Below are 7,262 nucleotides of genomic sequence, written 5' to 3'. Positions count from 1 at the left end.
CACACACACACACACACACACACACACACACACACACACACACACACACACACACAAGCCAGAGGACCGGGGTTCGATTCCCCGGCCGGGTGGAGATATTTGGGTGTGTCTCCTTTCACGTGTAGCCCCTGTTCACCTAGCAGTGAGTAGGTACGGGATGTAAATCGAGGAGTTGTGACCTTGTTGTCCCGGTGTGTGGTGTGTGCCTGGTCTCAGGCCTATCCGAAGATCGGAAATAATGAGCTCTGAGCTCGTTCCGTAGGGTAACGTCTGGCTGTCTCGTCAGAGACTGCAGCAGATCAAACAGTGAAACACACACACACACACATACACAGGATAATTGGGTTAGTGGATAGCCCTCTGCTCCAATAAGGTCACAACTTTTGCTGCGGGATAAGAGTGATTCGTGTAAATATTCTTTTTTTAATTAGGAATTTGAACTGGATTACTGTGACATGTAATCAAAATCGTGCTCCACAAAACCCTCTGAAACATTATAGGTGCAAGAGTTCCTATGTAAATACTCTAAAGATGGATTACAGTTATGATCATAGGTCTAGTAACTCTGTATTCACATTCACTCTACTTACTGTTTCCTTTCAATCCCAAGTGTTTTGTATACTCGTATATGAGGAATCCAACAGTTGTCATATTATGTAAATAGGTTGTCAGCAATGAAACGAAAATTATTTATGGAGATCTAAACTAAATCTCTCCTACTTCTAATAATATCTTTCCTCCCTGGATAATGATGGTTTTCCCCTTTATTGTTGCAACCTCAGATGACATCGATTCATATGCGATGGTGTGTTTTTCAACAGAGCGAATACTGGGAAATTGATCTAAATAAAAGGTCGAAGCACAGTGGAAGTGAATATTGTGCGTTATTTGGGTTTTGACTGTGGGTGGAATTCTTAACCCCTTCAGCACCATGACGCGCTTCCATATTCATTCTGGTCACTACGAGTATTTGGTGATTTTGTACAGCTTAGAAACTCATGTAGGGAATTAGAATAGCAAAGACTCTGGCCCATTAATCTTCTGACCGCCATAGACTCTTCCTAATGTCTATAAAATGGTCAAATCGTACACAAATCTCAAGGTAAAAATGTGTCCCAGTACTGAAGGAGTTAAATGCTCTCTAATCTCATTAAGACTATTATCAAGGGATACAGTTGTGTTGAGAGTACGTTTTGTTCCTATTGTTAGTGCAGAATCTATAGTAAACTATGTCTGACGTAGTTGAAAAAGCTGTTAAAACATACACTACATTCAATGTATCTGATATAAGGCGTCGAAATGTTTAAGGATGCGCTTATATTCAGATTTCAACTCAGAAAATTCCGTTCTAAGAATTACACTCAAAAATATTTGTTACAAAAATGAGTGAATGAAAATCCCGTATCCTAACGCTACTTAACAGAACACAACGTAAGTTAACCAAACATATTTCATCACAATGGGAATTATACTGTGGAAATCTTAATAGGAATGTTCTGTGGCGAAATGAACTTAAGGAGGAAGTGTCGGCATACATAAAGGCTGTAGTCATAGTGCAACAGGTCACTGACTTTCTACAAGTGCTACGGCTTCCGGATTGACATTTCCCCTCACACTCCTAAATGCTGCCGCGCCTCTAAATGTCCGCCACTCTAAAACCCGCGATTCGTTACGTATATAAATAGCGCAAGAAAAAGTATCTCCTCACAAAACCTCTCCACAGGTGGCGGCTACCTGGCTCACCATCTCTCTCTCTCTCTCTCTCTCTCTCTCTCTCTCTCTCTCTCTCTCTCTCTCTCTCTCTCTCTCTCTCTCTCTCTCTCTCTCTCTCTCTCTCTCTCTCTCTCTCTCTCTCTCTCTCTCTCTCTCTCTCTCTCTCTCTCTCTCTCTCTCTCTCTCTCTCTCTCTCTCTCTCTCTCTCTCTCTCTCTCTCTCTCAAATGACTCTCCGGGGACCGAAACTATGCAACACAGCCCACTTTCCTTTTTGTGGCCGGGCGCGTCAGGCTATCTGATGGGCATTTGTTTGTCTGTGTGTTGCGTGTCGGGCAGTCTGTCAGGGTTTGTATGCTGCTGTGTGCCAGTCTGTCTCTGCCTGTCTGTCAGTGGCTGTCCGTCTGTTTTCCTCGTGTAAGCTGCCCGTCAATCTAGTTCACCTCCTTGTCTTAATCTAATAGCCTTCAGTGGCATGCAAACAGGTGTGAGGGAGCGAGAGAGTGGAGTGCTTGATAGAGAGCGTCTATCGAGAGAAAACTCCGCAGGGGAAACTTTTAAGGCAACCAAGAGATACAGAAATGAGAAAAATTGCAATCGAAGCAGTGCAGAGAGAGAGAGAGAGAGAGAGAGAGAGAGAGAGAGAGAGAGTAGGGGTGGGGGGTAGTTAAGTGAAACTTGGTAAAGCTGTTCCATTTAAACTCACTCTTGATCTTAAAGTAAAACTTGGAAACATTACTTTGGCTACGTTTTTTTATGTCTGCTGAGAGCTCTTTCCCTCCCTCCTTCCTCCTCCTCCTCCTCCTCCTCCTCCTCCTCCTCCTCCTCCTCCTCCTCCTCCTCTTTCTCCTCCTCCTCCTAGAATTATGAAAAATTTGTTCATAAATTTCTTTTTTTAGTGGAGTTTTTGGAAAAATAAGGAAGAAAACTTTTCATTGTCTCTGCTTTTTATATCCTGCATATTCTTCAAACTCTCTCATTTTTTATTATTTTTTATCTGTTGACGTTCTCTTTTCCCGCACCCTACCCTCCACCTGCTTCACCTCTCCCTTACACCTGTGACTGTTACTTTAACTCTGGCGGCATCGTGTCACTCCGCCCTGCCTGCCCCCGTTCATCGCACCTCGGTGTGCACGACTACCTACCTACCTGCTCTGACCCGCCCGTCCTTTCACTGCTCTCCACTCTAATGTATATAGACTGCACAATAGTCTATATATACTTTGGCTCTACTTTCCCTCTGAACCTGTCTCCACCAATTTCTCCTTGCTGGTAGTCTTTGAAGCTGTTATTTTATACACTCAATGATTACCTTTCCCGTGGCTCCTTAAATTCTTGTCGTCTATTAATCTAATGTGTTGAAAAGATACACAACCATTTATAGAGATTGAAAAATAGATCAAATAAGTTAATTCATAATTTATACAGGTGAATAAACAACAACAACAACAAAAAAAAAAAAAAAATGGTTAGCCGTTTATAAAGATGGGAAAGGAAAGGTTATCTAATAATTTGTTTAAGTGAAAGGGAAACATTACATGATAATGTATAAAGATGTAAAAAGACATGGCTTCTTATCACATAATATTATGAAGATGAGATAGAAAATAATACTTAACCAATTATATAGAGGAATGTAAAGAAAATTATGTGATTATCTATAAAGAAAACAAAATGCAATATGAAATTATCAAATGAAAAATAGTCAGAGAGAGAGAGAGAGAGAGAGAGAGAGAGAGAGAGAGAGAGAGAGAGAGAGAGAGAGATTCGCTTATGGAGAGATATAAAACATACCACGCTGGGAACAATGACCCTATGTCCTTTATTTTTATTCGTGTATTTGGTATCAATGTTCACGCACGCCTGGGCGAGCACAAGGGGACGGCACGGGGAGCACTATCATCTTTATGGGCATACTCTACTTTTTGCAGCAATCCCATGAACTCGTTTTAACGCATTGACGTGTATAGCTATAAAACCTTTAATAACATTCACCATTTTATTTTTATTTTACGTGGCAAAGCTCTCGGGGCAAATTAAAAAAAAAGAAAAAGAAAATGTGTTAAACTTTATTAAGTAGAACACTGGGATGGAAATTAATCTGTGCACGCTGCTTTTTTTTTTTTTTTTATCCCTTGTTTAGAAGTAGTTTGCGGCCAGACAGAAAAGCAGACAGGCTTAATAGGAAAGTATATGATCATAAAAGAAGGGCAATCAGACATACAGACAGGAAGGCAGACTGGTATTCGAGGAAGGATAGCAGGTAGATTCATACACCAATAAACCGGGAGATAGGCAGACAGACACGTGCAGAGAGGCAGATATGCAGTTAGACAGGAACATACAGACCGACAGACTGATACAGACACATATACGCGTACGTACTGTACATATAGACAGGCAAGTAGAGAGACAGACCTATTGAGAATGGCAGACATAAACATTAATACAAAATACAAATATGAAAACAGATAATATATATATATATATATATATATATATATATATATATATATATATATATATATATATATATATATATATATATATATACATATATATTACCTTGTGCACTTTTACAAAAAAACATACATACATACAAACAAGCTTCATATTAATACTGACTCCTTACAATTCCTCTCTCGGCCAACTCTTAGTGAAATCCCGCGACTGACTGACTAACGAAAACTAAGCTGAATTTGTATCTTATTTACACTTGCACAACGCTGATAGCCACCAAGCCGTGCAACAAGAACACGACGTCAAACACAGACCCTTCTCTTATCTTGCTATTCCTGCACGTACACAATTTCTCAGACAAACATTTGCCCCGGGAGTATGATAGCAGATCTAAAACTTCACGAGAGTTAATTGAAGATTCCATATCGGGAGGGTCTTGATCAATCGCTAATTACCCACAAGAACCTCCTTAACTGTGTCTGGCGGCGTCAAGTGTCTTTGTGACTTGCTTATAGTAGTTGTCAAACATTTCGGCGCCTTCCCTGGGCTACTTTAGACAGGCTCCTCTGGAAATTATTAGGTGTTTTCAAGGTGCTTTCATGATTTTCATGATTGTTTGATGAAGATTAAGGATTTCGTCAGCAGGGAAAAGAGAAGTAATTTTAAACAGGCTTTAGTGCAAGATATTGTTGGTTTTCAAGAGTGTTTATGCAACCTCAATGATACTTTGATGAATAATGCCCACTAACAGTTGGGAAAAATATACTGAACTATTTTGGATTAGCTTCAGTGCAAGTTATCTGGATTTTCGTGCGTCTAGTAATGATTTGGTAATACTTTTGGTAAAGATTTTTGTATTGAAAAACAAACGATAACTTTGTCAGCTTTAAATGGGTTCCGGTTGAAGTTATTGGTATTTTCAATTGTGGTTTCATGATTTCCAATATTTCAACGTCGGTTGTATGTCATAAAAAAAAACAGAAAAAAAAAAACACTCATGAAAACAAACCTGATCACCTATGTGGCTTTTGCAAGCAGTCCTTATGAGGAAACAAGGCGTTTAACAATGCGAATCATAATCTTGGATGAATTTGGAAAGATGCACCGCCATGTTTGTATCTCTATAAATGTCCAGGAACAATTGAATGTTGAATTGGTAAGCGACATTAACCTGGCCGGTATTCAGGATCGTTTTGCTTTCTCACCAACACTATTTTCAAAGGCCACAGAGGTGATTAACCGGATTTTCAAGAATGTTTCTCGTGATGGTAATGTAAAAACAATCATAACCTGTCACATGAACATAAAAACACCCTTAAAAGAACGGTATGACTTCAACTACACCCTTTGGAAAGAGGTGGCATTACGGTGGAGGTGTTTCAGAATATGGTCCTAGGTAGCAGGGCGATCAGGTGATAAATAAAAGTGTAAAGACATATGTAGCACAGCCATGACCCCGAGAAAGGTGACATTTTCTCCGACGTGTCTACAGGAGAAAGTCAGTAACCACTCTGGGATCATTTCACAGCGGTGGTGGCGCTGCGGGTGTCTCGTCAGTGGTTGGCTGGCTGGCTGGCTGGTTGGTTGGGTTGTGAGCGGCTTTTTTTCTTTGCCTTTTGTGAGTGTGACACTTGACTTCTTGATTTTTCCAGGTGTTTGATGTCTCAGTCCGGTGCTCTTACCTTCCAGCTGGCGCCACACTCACTTGTCTTGCCATCCCCTGGTGTGTTGTGTTTCTCTCTTTCTCTGTCTTTTTTTCTTTTTTGATAGCGGTTGTTTGTCAGAGTTTCTCTCTCTCTCTCTCTCTCTCTCTCTCTCTCTCTCTCTCTCTCTCTCTCTCTCTCTCTCTCTCTCTCTCTCTCTCTCTCTCTCTCTCTCTCTCTCTCTCTCTCTCTCTCTCTCTCTCTCTCTCTCTTCCTATCCCCACCCTTGCCCCCCATCCTATCTTTACCACCTACCCTCTCACCTCCATTGCCCTCCAGACGCTCCTCAGTTAAACCGTTCTTTGGTCTCGTCTGATATACTTTTCAAACTCATTCTGCCTCGAGGACCCGCTCACACAAGTCTCCTTTCTAAGACATTACTCGGCCGTCTGCTCCTTTTAATGTAAAAGCTCGTAGGTGTAGTAGTGGGCGATGAAGACGGCACTATAGCGCTCACTGTTCATCTTTGCCTTAAGCTCAGGGAAGGAAGAGGGAGAGAGAAGGGGAGATAAATAGATTTTGGTGAAAGGACTTGAGGTTGTAGGCGAATTCAGTTAAAGGCTACACTCCTAGATTTCTCCGAGTAGGAAGCGTACTAGGTGTGTTAAGTTGTTCATATTCAGGTGGCTGTGGCTCTGAACTATTCTGAACGCCTGAGGTATCATGAAGCTCAGCGACGCAACTCGATTTTCGTGTTCTCTGCGTGGATTTCTCTATACTTAGCCATTCGTGTTGGGTTGGGTGGGTGTGTGGACTGCAGGCGAGATGGTGAAGTGGAGGCTGCTCCTCAGGGTACTTCAGTGTTATGCAGGTGGTTAAATTCTTGCATTGGAATCGTGGGTATTTGTGCTTATTGAAAGTTGCCTCGTTTACTGTTATTGGTTCTTCTCGGATTAGTCGGATGAAATAGTGGATTCTTCTTAAGGAGCTGTGTGTGTCGGAGAGGCAGATTAGAGGTTATTTTGTAAAGCAGACGCCATTATTGATATCAGCTAGTAGCTTTTGCTCTGATCTATTTTCTTCTTTCTCCTCCTCCTCCTCCTCCTCCTCCTCCTCCTCCTCCTCCTCCTCCTCCTCCTCCTCCTCCTCCTCCTCCTCCTCCTCCTCCTCCTCCTCCTCCTCCTCCTCCTCCTTCTCTTGCTCCTACTTTTCTTTTCTTTCTCCCTATCTCGTCTCTCGTTCTTAGTGGAAGAAGGAAAGATGAGGATATAAAAGAGGTATTGAAGATGTTAATGTTATGACTCTTCAATAGTTATTTTTTAGTCTATATTTTCAAGTATGAGCTACTGAATGGAGCTTCCTTTTATTTTTCACGTCATGTTTGTTACTTTGACGATACTCCCTAACATACAGAGGGAAGAAAAAGAAAAATATAGCATTCACAATG

This window comes from Portunus trituberculatus, chromosome 44 (genome assembly GCF_017591435.1).
Source record: "Portunus trituberculatus isolate SZX2019 chromosome 44, ASM1759143v1, whole genome shotgun sequence".
NCBI lineage: Eukaryota > Metazoa > Arthropoda > Malacostraca > Decapoda > Portunidae > Portunus > Portunus trituberculatus.
Note: the sequence above shows the minus strand (reverse complement) of the source record.